Source organism: Marmota monax, unplaced genomic scaffold, assembly GCF_021218885.2.
Source record: "Marmota monax isolate L192 unplaced genomic scaffold, Marmota_monax_Labrador192_F-V1.1 WCK01_AAM20220418_F8-fsc00188, whole genome shotgun sequence".
In the NCBI taxonomy this organism is placed as follows: Eukaryota; Metazoa; Chordata; class Mammalia; order Rodentia; family Sciuridae; genus Marmota; species Marmota monax.
This window is the reverse complement of record NW_026692655.1, coordinates 187,912-201,860: the sequence shown is the minus strand read 5'-3', so window position 1 is coordinate 201,860 and position 13,949 is coordinate 187,912.

Below are 13,949 nucleotides of genomic sequence, written 5' to 3'. Positions count from 1 at the left end.
TCCGCCCGCCCTCCGGCCCCCAGCTCGCTGCGGTCCCCAGCGTCCCCACCCTTCCCCACCGACCAGCCCTCCAGGCCCGCGCGGCCGAGTGCACCGCGTCCGGAGGCCCCGCCCCTCCGACAAAGGCAGGGGCGTGACCGTGGGCGTGGCCGGGACCACGTGTGTACACGGGCGGGGGCAGTGGGAATGAATGGGGTGGAAGCGGTAGCACATCTCCGCCTCCACCCCGGCCCTCGGCTCTTCTCCCACTCGCTTCCCAGGCCCGGGCAGACCTCCGCCGCCAGGAGGAGGGGTCCGGGGCTGGGGCTTCGAGCTGCCCGTCCCCTCCGGCCCCTCCACTCCGCCCCACCCCGCGTCCCGCCCCCGCCCTTCGCATCTCCAGCCGCTGGAAGCTGAGTCATCGCTGCGGCGCGGTGGGCAGTGCCCGGGAGGTGGCGAGCTGCTAGGCGGGGTGTGAGGCTGGGGACGTCTTGCGACCCGGCGCCACGGTGGGATCGAGGTCCCGCGGAGGTTCCTTTCCTGGAGAGCCTGGGAAAGGAACCTCATCGGAGGCCAGGGTGGTAGGGGTTGGACTACGGGACCCCAGAAAGCGCGGATCTCCCTCACCCGCGTGCGGACTACAGCTGCCTTGCAGCATTCTGAAAGAGCTGCACCTAGCGTGGAATCGCACATTTATGCATAACATTAGCGTGGCGTCCAGGCCAGGCCTCCCAAACTTGCGGCCCACGGGCAGAACTGGCCTGCACCGTGTAGTCAGGGCATTGCACCCTCGAACTTGCCTGGGTCTCCCCTACTCCCTGCTGAACTTTTATGTTGACCTAGTGATTGCAAATCTAGGCCAACCTACCCATTTTTCAGGTGGGGCTGGGAAGTAGGGGTTAGTTGTTTCCCACAGTCCCACAGCATATGGCCTTAGAGCTAAAGAGGAACCCAGCTTTTCTTCACCCACTGGTCTCTTCTACCAAATAATTCTGCCTCCTTTTATAAGGAGGCTAAGACAGGAAATTATCTTGCCAAAAGTGGGTCCAGAAAATGGATCCCATGGATATCCACAAATGCAAGATGATTTGGATCAGTAATTAACCAAGAAAAGGATCAAACGGCTTTAGATTTATTCCTGGATGAGACTGTACTAAGGAATTCAAAGAAGAGTGTATAGGAATTCCTTGGAGCCACTGGTAGCTTCTCCATCTTTCCCTTGGAGTGACAATAGAAGACAAAACTGGGACAGATGGATGGTTAGAGCAATTGGCAATTCTGGCATATTTGGTTATAAGTTGTTTTCAGGTCACCTGACTTGTGAGACATTAGAGTGTTGTGTTAGGACTAAAATAGCAATTGCCACTTTCCTTGGATTATTCTCTAGTCAGGTGCTTCTCAGTTGGTAGCATATATGATTCTTGTAAAGCACAGATTTTGATTCAGTAAGACTGGTGCTGAACCCAGACTCCTGCATTTCTGACCAGTGCTGCAGGCCCTAGACTCCACCTTGAGAAGCCAGCCAGGCTCTGGGGCCCTTGAGCCTCACTTTAGTCATGAGGACCACTGCTATCGGGGAGCCAAAAGATGGGACTCCAAATGCCACAGACCTGGGCATGGATCCCTTCCCACCCCATAATAGACTGCCCACCTAGGACAGACTGCTCATGCTATCTGTGCCTCACTTTCTCCTTTGTTCAGTTGAAACCAAAAAATGCTTACTTCCTTAGAAGGATGAGAGGGGCAGAATGAATGTGTCACTAATGCTAAGTGCTCTGTAAAGGGAGATTCTTATCATCCCTTGGTGAGAGTGCTCTTGGGCAGTGAAACCCACAGCAATGTGATAGGAAGGAGGATAGATATAAGATGTTTGGGGTTCAGAGCAAACTCCTCGATGTGGCCTCCCAGGATATGGTTGCCCAGCCCAGCACACCCCACCCCATAATACTCTCCTGTCTCTGTCCACTCTTCAGCCACACTGGTCACCTGTGAGGGGCTCTGGTTTTGGTACTTTCTCCCCTTAAAGGCTCCATACATACTGTTCCTCATACTCTAAGCTGGCTGATCCCTTCTTCAGGCCCAGTTCCCACGTCACCTTCTCAGAGATACCCTCCCTGACCCCAAAATTCTCTGAGGATTTAGGGGGCATATCCTAATAGAAAGAAGGGAGCAGGGGGCATTGCTTTAGGCTGCACATGCATAGAAAGATCATGTTTTTACTTAGATCCTGAGTCTATTTAAAGCGGTTTTGGGGACTGGGAGGAGGAGGAACTAAATGTGGCCCCCTGCTAGTCAACACAATGCCTTTGTGTGAATTGGAGAAAGGCACAGCCAGGGCAGTGAGCAGGGACCCATCAAGCTCTTGCCTGCCCTCTCAGCTGGCTGCTTTTGTGCAGTATACAAACTGTACAGACTTACATGCCAGCCCTTGTGCTAATGCTTCCCAAAGCTACCTCGTGACCTACTTAGTCCTCCTGCCTGCATTCAGGTCATTTTGTAAACTTTTAACTCCACAGACCTCATCACAATTGGAAGTAGGTATCTTGGGAAACATTGATTTTACATCCCTGTCCCCGGCACTAGGCTATGTTTCTTCAAGGCTCAGACTACATCCATCTTGTTCTGGGCTGTATGTCACTGGTGCCTACCACAGAGCAGGTGCTCCATAAATATTCCAGGTGCTCATTGTCCATCAGGAAGGATGGAACTATTGCTGGAACCACTGTGGCATGGCACAGAGCTAAGTGAGTGGTTTAGCCCCAGGGAGGAAGGTATTGCTTCTGGCCGAGGTCCTGCGGGGCTGTTCAGGTGGTGTCTTGGCTAGGCCTGACAGGATACGTGACATTCCTTAGACCCTGGGAGTGGGAGAGTGTCCCTGCCAGTGAGAACAGCAAAGGAAAGGTGCCAAAGGATAAAAGTCCGGGCTGGGGATGTGGCTCAAGCGGTAGCGCGCTCGCCTGGCATGCGTGCGGCCCGGGTTCGATCCTCAGCACCACATACAAACAAAGATGTTGTATCTAAAGAAAATAAATATTAAAAAAAACTCTCTCTCTCTCTCTAAAGAAGATAAGTTCTAAAATTCTAAAGAAAATAAATATTAAAAAAACACACACTCTCTCTCCCTCTATCACTCTCCCTTTAAAAAAAAAAAAAAGGATAAAAGTCCAATGAGTTTCTAAGACAAGTCACCAACAGTGATTGGAGCTTGGCCAAATGTGTTTTGGGAGTTTACTGCCAATATGTATTTTACAATCTGGAAATTTCACAGAAAGACCCAGATTTCCCAATTCTCTTAAAAAAAAAAAAAAAAACTGGAAGCATTCCCTAGGGGGAGTTGACTGGCCCTGAGAGGGGGCCATCCCTTGAGAAAGTCAGGGCTTGCTCCCGTTTGCCACAGTCCCCAGCTTGCCTTATGACGTCACACCAGCTCTCCTCTCTCATTCTTGTCCTTTCCTGGCCTGGCTTTGGAGCTGGCTGGTGGACTGTCAGGTTAGCACATGGGGTTGTAAGGACGGTTGGTTGCAAGCCTACAGACACCTCCACACCAGACCAAGGAGTTGGCCAGTACCACCCTGAAGGAAAAGGGGAGCCATTGAAGGTCTTTGAGCTAGATTCAGGAGGGCTGTGCAGCAGGTTAGCCCCAGAGAGGGCATATGGCTGAGAAGTAACTCAGCTAATTAAGCAACCTGGTAACTGCAGGGATGTCAGGGATCTTCCAGCCCCACAGAGCACTGCCCATGAGCCCCCGGCCTGACTTTCCAAAAGAACTTTATGCCAAGGAGGCTGGTGGAGTCCTGGAACCGAGCTCCGTGTGAAGCTTTAAAGGAGAAAACACAGGAACAGAGCCTGGTTTGGGCTGGTGAGAATTTAACCCAATGCCTCACACATGGGAGGCTCAGTGGGGTTGGGGGAGGTGGAAGGTGCTCTCAAAAGGCAGAATTTTCCTCTTAAAGGTTTCTGACACACAGGTGACCTTGCTTTTGTTTAGCTTTGTATGGTTTTCAAACACATGCTTTGATTTTTCTTTAAAAATAATTATAACTTTGTTTTTGTTATAAACATAACAAACCCTCATTCAAAAATTGGATGATATAGAAAAATAAAGATGAGAATAAGCTAGGTGCAGTGGCATACGCCTGTAATCCCAGTGGCTTAGGAGGCTGAGGCAGGAGGATCTCGAGTTCAAAGCCAGCCTCAGCAATGGCGAATTGCTAAGCAACTCAGTGAGATCCTGTCTCTAAATAAAATGCAAAACAGGGCTGGGGATGTGGCTCAGTGGTTGAGTGCCCCTGAATTCAACCCCTGGTAACCTCCTGCCTGAAAAAAAAAGATAACAATCATCATCTCCGATATCTAGCCACCCAGAGGGTAACACTGTTAACAGGTTGGTGCATTTCTCTCTCTCTCTCTTTTCAAAGTATTTCTACTTTTAAAAAATGAGGTTGGGAGGGGCTAGGGACATAGCTCAGTTGGTAGAGTGCCTGCTTTGCATGCATAAGGCACTGGGTTCAATCCCTGGCAACACACACACACACAAAAAATGAAGTTGGGGGTCATGTGATTGCACCTTAGCTAGGTGCAGTGGCGCCTGTAATCCCAGCAGTTTGAGAGGCTGAGGAAGGAGCGTCACAAGTTCAAAGCCAACCTCAGCAATTTACTGAGGCCCTAAACAATTCAGTGAGACCCTGTCTCTAAATAAAATATAAAAAGAATGGGGATGTGGCTCGGTGGTTAAGTGCCCCTGGGTTCAATCCCCAGTACAATAAAAAAAAAAAAAAAAGGTTGCCTTTTTACACTTAACATTATCCTGTGAATCTTTTACCTTGAGACTATATTAATGTATTCCTTTTGTAAAAATTTTTTACATAAAATGTTCAACTCAGAAAAGGAAAATAAATGCAATATATATTGACATGATTCCCACAGGTTATTAAATATTATGCTCTGAAAAAAACATTCCACTTGTTTGTTTCCTTCTGTTCTCGGAGCTTAAATCAGGGAGCTGATGTTTTTCATCGCGTGGAAGCAGGTGAGACAGGAATCATCACCTCCACTGCATAGAGGAACCGGAGACATGGAAATGAACTGATTTACTCAAAAAAGCTAGTGGGACTAGCAGCCCCAGCCTGCTGAGTCTAGGTTGTGGGGGCGGGCCCTCGTACACAGGCTTGCCCTTCCCAGCACACACGCTTGATTTAGATGACACCAACTGTGCTTTAAATTCCGAAAATCAAGGAGGCTTTAAACTGAGTTCCGTTAATGTGGGTGGGCATTGTGGAAGAGGCGGACTTTACGGTGGGATCTAGGTTGTCAAATTCATAGGCAAACTGGTGGCAGGTGCCAGGCCTACAGACTCTCCAGTAGTGATAACTGGCCTTTCTCATGTGGCAAGCCCCTGAGAATACTCTTTCTGTTAGTTCATGCATACAATTGAAGGAAGCACTGTTATTTGCACCAATTTAAGCATTTAAGCATGAAGAAACAGTAGATGTAGCTCAATGGTAGTGTGAGTACTTAGTATGTGCAAGGTCCTGGATTCAAGTCCCAGCACGCACGCACGCACGCGCACACACACACACACCCCCCAAAAAGTTAATAATTACAGAACTGGGTGTGCTCACCTGTAATCCCAGCTACTCAGGGGGAAGTAGGAGGATGACAAGTTCAAAGGCCAGCCTGAGCAACATCGTGAGACCCTGTCTCAAAATTAAATTTTAAAAAAGGGCAAAAGATGTAGTTTACTGATAGAGTTCTCCTGGGTTCAATCCCCAGTACCACATAAATAAATACACTTTTTTTTTTTAAGAGAGAGAATTTTTAAAAAATATTTATTTATTTATTTATTTTTTAGTTTTCGGCGGACACAGCATCTTTGTTTGTATGTGGTGCTGAGGATCGAAACCGGGCCGCACACATGCCAGGCGAGCGGGCTACCGCTTGAGCCACATCCCCAGCAGAACAAATACATTTTTAAAAAATGAAGAAACATCACATGCACAAGGCCCTAGTTTCAATCCCCAGCACCAAAAAAAAAAAAAAAAAGAAAGAAAGAAAAAGAAGGGCTGGGGATGTGGCTCAAGCGGTAGCGCGCTCGCCTGGCATGCGTGCGGCCCGGGTTCGATCCTCAGCACCACACACAAACAAAGATGTTGTGTCCGCCGAGAACTAAAAATAAATATTAAAAAAAATTAAAAAAAATAAAAAAATAAAAAAAAAAAAAAGAAAGAAAAAGAAAACTCGGAGAGGGAAAGTGACCTGTCCAAGATCACACAGCTAATCAATACCAGGGCAAAGATTTGAAATCTCCCCAGTGGTACTCCAGGCACCCTCCTTGCTTTGGCTGAAGGAAGAGCCACAGACCCATGGCTTTGTGTTGCCACGACCCTAGACAGCAATGACTTCCAGGCACCGTAGAACCACTGTCAACTGGTTGTGAGTAGAGAGTGCAAGGCTGTGCCCAGGATAAATGGTGAGTGGGATTTTCCACCACAGCTTGGCCAGGGATTCCCCTGGGAGTCCCCATTTCCACTGCTGTTCCACCCTCAGGATTCTTGAAATGGGTAAAAGAAGTGAAATAGAATGGATCCTCCAAAGTGTTTTATACCCCAGCTGCCAGTTCTCACCGACTGTGACTTGGGACCCAGAGGCTCAACTGGAGTCCTTCCTAGTCCTGCCTCTGCCATGACCGTAACAACATGGCTGAGTGGCAGTGTGTTGCAATGAGGCAGGAGAACACCTCCCCTATTGGAAATCCATGCTGAAGCACTTAGGACTGAAGTGTTAGAATACTTGTAATTAAAAGTGGGTTAGCTACACATCTTACATGTCGTGAGATGCAGTAAATACTTAACAAATGTCGACCGTTGCCAAAGCTACATGATAGATGGGACGGTATTCAGTTTACTGTTCTTTCTGCTCTCTTGATGTTTCAGGGCTTCATGATAAAATGTTGTTGTTGTTTTAAATGTTTCTCCTCCAGGGCTCCCATAGCAGATTTTGAGGCCTTTATTAATATCACAATGAAATGTCCCTGGTACACATCACCTCCATTTATAGAGTCACAATATATGGAGGAGAGCTATGCTGGGCCTTGCCATTCAGATTACACAGTATGAACTCCTGGAAGTGGAATCCAGGTTCAAGTCAATGTGTTCTCTCACATGCCAAGTACAGATGAACATTCAATCATTTTATTCATTCAAATACTTCCTGAATGAATGGCTTTGCTATTACTGTAGTGCCTGGCTTAGCAAACACACTCTTAGGAAATCTCCAAATGGAAACCTGATCATGGCGAACTTTTCTGAAGCATTTACTTTGTTCTAGACTGGGGGCCAAGTCCCTGACATGCATTGTCTTGCGTAATCCCACAGCAGTCCTATAATGTGAATGTGGCTCCTCTTTTACACATGAGAAGCTGCCACACAGGAAGGTGAAGTGACTTGCCCCTCTGACATTCAGACAGTAAGGGCAGAAGACATGGCTCTAACCATTAGACTACATTGCCTCATCCTGGGCGCAGAAAGTGATGCGCACCTGTGTCTTCAAGGCTAGGAGCCTTCAAAAGCAGAGGAGAGAAAACACATCCACACAAAACTCAGGCACAAAGGTTCCTGGAGGCATATTCATCAAAGCCACAAAGTGGCGAAGACCCAAGTGCTCATCGACTGATGGAAACAAAATGGGCATATCCATGTTATGGAACGTTATTCAGCTGTGACAGCAATGGAGTTCTGAAACGTGCTACCACATGGGTGGACCTTCAAAACATTCTGCTGTGTGAGCTGGGCATGGTGGCCTAGGCCTGAAACCACAGCATCTCCAGAGGCTGAGACAGGAGGATATCGAGTTCAAAGCCAGCCTCAGCAACTTAGCAAGGCCCTAAGCAACTCAAAGAGACCCTGTCTTTAATAAAATACAAAAAAAAAAAAAAGGTGGGGGGGTAGAGACGTGGCTCAGTGGTTAAGTGCCCTTGGGTTCAATCCCTGGTACCAAAATAATAATAATAATAATAACAACACTGCTATTTGAAAAGAGCCAGTCTCAAAAGACCACATGATATATTCCCATGCATATGAACACAGCAGGTTAATCCATAGAGACAGAAGGTAGATCAATGGTTGCTTAGGGTTGGGAGATCTAGAAGGACTGGGGAGTAACAGCTAGAGGATATGAAGATTCTTCTAAATATATATATATTATATATATTTATTTAAGTCAGGTGTGCGGGCACATGCCTGCAATCCCAGCAACTCTGGAGACTGAAGCAGGAGGATTTCAAATTCAAGGTCAGCCTGGGCAATTTAACAAGGCCCTAAGCAACTTAAGGGGACTGAAAGGTGAGAAACTGAGATGGGTGAGTGAGAAATGAAGGCCAGAGACCAGGCAGAAATCCACACAAAGATTTATATGTCAAAGCTGAGAAATTAAGCCATCTCTCTATAGAGAGGAGAGAGGCCCCAAGATGTTTGGATATTCAGCTATTGTGGGGTGGGGGTTTGGAGGTATAGCTGTGGTGCTATGGGATAGGCTCTGGGTGCTTACCTTGGAGCTAGGAGATGTCAAATAGTAGGGGACTGGCTTAAGTTTATGGCACTATGGGGCTTTCCAGAGTCAAGGGGTCCTGTCCTTCTGGGATTGGCTTAGGGTTATGGTACCCTAAGGTAGGTCACTAATGGGGGTAGGGGCAGTTCGGATAAGAGGAAGTACAGGAAAGTGAAACTGATCTCCTAAGACGGCTGTTAACATTTAAGATGGCTACTCAGATGTTAAATCAAGACTATATTCCTCCCTTTTTTGTTTTTTATTGGGCCTCCTTAAGGGTCAGAAGCATAGATAAATCTTCTGTAGCTTCTTTCTGCTGGAAAGGGGCTGTGTCTGGACCCTTGTTAGGGGCACGGGGTGTCATTGAGGCAATGGTGAGGGTCGGGTGGTGGTGGTGATGCTGACTCTGGACGGCTAATTTTGGTGAGGGGTTGGTAGTTCTGTAACAGAAGCTGATTCACGGTTTGGTTAGAGATTTTTTTCATCTGGTCTTGAACAAATCTAAGGATACAGGGAGCAAGCATTAGCAAAAGGCCTATGACAAGGAGAGGGGTCAGGAAAGGAAGTGCCCACTGGAGAAGGGGGTTCCTTAGCTGCCATCCTCCAACAGAGAAGAGGTGTTGTTTCTGACGTTCAAGGTCCTGTTGGAGTTGTTGTATCTTGTCTTTGACTATACCAGAGTGATTGACATAAAAACAGCATTCCTCCTGTAGGTATAGACAAAGTCCACCTTTCTCTGCTGTTAATAGGTCCAGACCACAGTGGTTTTGTAGGACCACAGAGGCTAAGGAGTCCAGTTGATTCTGGAGGGTTGGTTCTGGAGAGCTGATGAAAATAGGTAATGGGTGTGGTTATTCCTGCCATTCCTGTGGCTAGGCCTGCCGTAACCCCAGGGCGACTAGTAGGGAAACAAATTGAAAAGCCCGTTTGTGTGGAGGGCTCATATGAGTAAGGGCTTACCAACGAGCTGTTTAGGCCTAGAAGACCTGCTATTAAATGAGAGAAGCCAATAATCTCTCACCTGGAGGTGTGAGGGCTGAGAAGGTGTCCCCATAACAAGGTTGGAGAGGACAAGGCCTTTATTTGGGGATATAAATCTTTAACATAGCCAGAGTTATCAGGAATGCAAACACAACAGTTAACTTTTAATGTTACAGATGTCCATCCCCATAAGATGTAGTTAAGCCACTTAATGTCATCTGATCTTATAAAACCCTTCTACTGGTATGACCTCTGTGTCTTGTAGAGAGCCCTTTATTTCTGTCACTTAGGGATAGATAATCATGTTAGCAAATATCAATCCTATCTGTGTAGGAGGTTAGGAAGATCTGTAGGCCTTAAACTGACTAAAAACTTCTAATTTGGCAGTTTTGCTTAGTTATCAGGCATTCCTTCCTAAGAATCTCTCTTTTCTAGCCTCCAGTCATATTTATTTTGGGGGGCTACACAAATGTATATTCTAAGTTAGTTATTATATTATTATTATTATTATTATTATTATTATTATTATTATTATTATTAAATGCCCCAAAATGGTCGTGTTTTGCTTTTAACTGTTTTGCTAGATGTTTAAGATGAAGCAGGTCAAACTGACTTTTATTTCTATCTACTGTTAAGAGTCAGCTGAGTGGGCTGGGGTTGTGGTTCAGTGGTAGAGAGCTTGCTTAGCATGTGTGAGGCACCGGGTTCAATTCACAGCACTGCATATAAATAAATAAAATAAAGGTCCATTGACAACTTAAAAAAAAAAAAAGAATCAGCTGAGTTCCCATTTAGAAGTCACTCTTGGGGAACTTGAGAGCAGATTTTTAGCTCTGCTTAATGCCATTTGCACTAGGATGGGTCTAGGTCTTGCTGACCATGTGGCTTCCCTTGGAAGCATCAGGGATGTCTCCCTTCTCCAATGACCATCCTCTTCATAGCAAGTGCACCGATTGGACTTCTGTTCTCCAGTGACCTAATTAATCTCCCTGATCACAAGGTCATGTAGCCCAGAGTTGCAAAGCTCTTTAGAGGAGTTCCCTGTTCCCTGGATTTAGATTTACTTGGAGGGCAAGAGCCAAATATTGGTTTTCTTGGCCCTTTTAATTTAACTTTAATTTTCGAGTCTTGATCTTAAACATCTAGCAAATCAGTCTCATCAGTCTTAAAATAAGAGTCCTGGGCTTTAATTTTAATGTCTATGCCTTACAGTCATTTACCCTTTTTATTAATTGGGGTCTATGTTCTGTAGGTGATGGCTTATTATCTTAAATTAACCCAGATTGTGTGTCCTTGAAGTAATACCTCTGCAAAATATTAACAAGCAGCATTTAGATAGTTTATAAGAAAAATACAAAATAAAATTAACAATAGTAAAAATATATTTAGTTTGTGTAATAACTACCTTGAATTTTGGCTGAGTTATCTATTATATCTCATGTTTGTGATCCTAGTAATCTTAACAACAAAAATCAATCTTTTGAATGTGACTTTAAATGAACTGAATTCTGGCCTACTTTGGAGTCATCTCAACATGTCCTAAGGTGGGAGGTAGAGCCTTATCTCAGGTAGAGTGAAGTGTTCTAGTTCTGCAGCTGATCTTTGCCTCTTATAACATATCACCTTACAAGGTTTACATATATTATTTCTTGAGTTCACATGAATATTCCTAACACAAAATGATATTACATTTTAAACATGAATTAAAGAAAGACTGAGGGCTTTTAACCTTTTTTTTTGGAAAAGTAGCAAAATGCGAGGGCTGGGGATGTGGCTCAAGCGGTTGCGCGCTTGCCTGGCATGCGTGCGGCCTGGGTTCGATCCTCAGCACCACATACAAACAAAGATGTTGTGTCCACCGAAAACTGAAAAATAAATATTAAAAAAAAAAGAAAAGTAGCAAAATGTTTATGTTTTACAATATTAACCTTTAAATAGATTAGGCTCTCATTAATTTAAAAATACATTTAAATTGTATACCACTGTAAAAAGTAACATAAAACTTTATATATTTTATTATAACTGGTCCAGTTATAGAACATTAAATTATATAAATAAGTCTCTAATATGTTATTCTTATAAGCCTAGAATTACCATACAACTTTAGTTTGGAGAACACTAGCTTGATATAATGCTCTTTTAAACCTTTTAAAGCTTCTATCTTAAAGACTTGTATACCTGGAAGATATATGAACACATTTAATATACAAAGAAGAGTAGTAGCATTACCATTACATTGATGTTTTTATATTAGTCAAGTTGAGCTTTTAAAGAAATAACATATTACAATATTTCAAAATAACAGTTGCTTTTAACCACAGTTGTATAGTCCTTAATTCCCTCAAGATTACTTGCTCAAAAAAACAAAACTTACTAAACATAATTTTATGGATAAATTAATGTTTTAAGAAATCCTTGTCCTTTTAACATAATAGTTGAACTTTGGTTTATATCAGTACATTAACATTTGACCTTAGGGAAAAAATCTTAAATAGCTTTGACAGATTGTTTCACTTCATATATAACCAGCTTACATAGACCTTCTTTATCACTTATTTAAACCCTCTTACTTACTTCATCACATAAAGACTTTCTTATCCAGAAACACTTTCTTTTCCTTCTATTAAATATGGTTTCCATACCTAGAACCTTCTAATTTCTCTTTCCCATCTGTTAACCCTCTTTTCTGTTCACATTCTGAAACAATCCTTGTAAATTTTTGAATTTAGATAAATTATTTCATTTTAATAAAAAGAAATACTTTATGTTATTTACAGTACTCTTAATTGGAACAATTGAAACTTTTGGGCCTTTGTATATAGAAATCTTCTATAAACCTTTGTATATATAATCACATCTGTTTATCATTTCATGAAAACACAATGTTCAAGTATATAGAATTATATCTGTCGGGACTTTAAATTTTTAGTAACCTCTTTTCAGTGATGAAAAAGCAACTTTAAACCATCTTTTTTGTTTTGTTTTGTTTTTTGTTTTTTCATTTACCAATTTATGAAAACATCAATCATGTTACCTTATGGAATTCAAGAAGTTAAGAGTACTTGATGGTATATTTAACAGTTAGCATTTTAACCTTGTAAATTAATCAGATTTCTAACAAGCACATTTATGAGAAATCCCATGTCAAATCTACTTTACTTATTTTTACCAAGATATCAGATAAGTGTATTGAACAGTATTAGCCATTTCTTCCTTGTGGAAGAAAAGCCCCAGAAACAATGAATATTAGACATTTTATAGACATCAATATTTTATTCTTTGACCACCTAAAGAGGCTTGTGAGTTAAGTTTAATTTTAAAGACATCTTTACTTCCATCTGTTTACCCAATTCAAATTGAACCTTCTTAAACCACGTGAATGAAAGGTATTTGGATCCATTTTTAATTTATGAGTGCTCATTTTCAATTTGCCTATCTTGATATCATGTACATGACATATGGACACACACACACACACGGACAGACAACACAACACACAGTGTGCACACGTACAAAAGTAAAGACCTTGTAGCTTTTTGCAGGTGAATCTCCATTGCAATATTACAGATGTGTAAAAACTCCAAAGTTGAATAAAAAATAGGACTGATCAGAAAAACATTAACCTAGGTACATAGGACCAAAATCATGAACTCAAAAAAATATGGAAATTAAGAAAAAAAAAAGAGTCCTAGAAAAAAATGACTGGCTGGTAATTAGTAAAGTGCCATATAATTTACTTTTGGTTTAGTATAGTATAAGGCTTCTTCCATTTACATTTCAATGTAAGTCCTGACTTAGGTCTGGAAGGAGCTGAGGAAAACTGCTGTTTCCTAACCCTGCTCCCAAACTTGCCTGCTTTCCTCAGGTAGGAGAGTGTTGGATAGGATCATGTGTGTTCTTAAATTATATTATTGGGTTAGGTATTGGAATTCCTTAATGTACTTAATTCTGAAGGAATGGAGGTGAAGGACCCTAGCCTCTTTCCATTTGGGAGAGGTTACTAAGGGAGAAAGGGATGTGTACTTGGACAACTCCCTCTGACCTTGCTACTTCATGAAAGGGAAGCAGAGGTGCTGGCTGGGTAGAGGGGGCCACGGGAGAGTAAGAGCGAGTAGCGGGTGAAGAAGGTCCCAGAAGAGTTGGAGCAGAAGGTGGAGAACGGTAGCGGGGACTTCATCAGCTGGGTGGAGGTCTAGGGTTCTGAGGTCATGAAGAAAGGGTTTAAGAGCCACCAGAACCTGGGCTGGAGAACAGGAAGAGCAGAGGGACGATTTGGAAGGAAGAAAAGAGAAGGCCTGAGGGTAGGGGGATTGCTTTCCATTTTCCTGAACACTCAAAATAGTTGCAAAGATCCCTGATAATATTGGGATCTAGAGTGCCAATAAGCAGCCATTTAGAGTCATTATCCAAAGGATATTGACGCAAGATCTGATTGCACAAGCAGA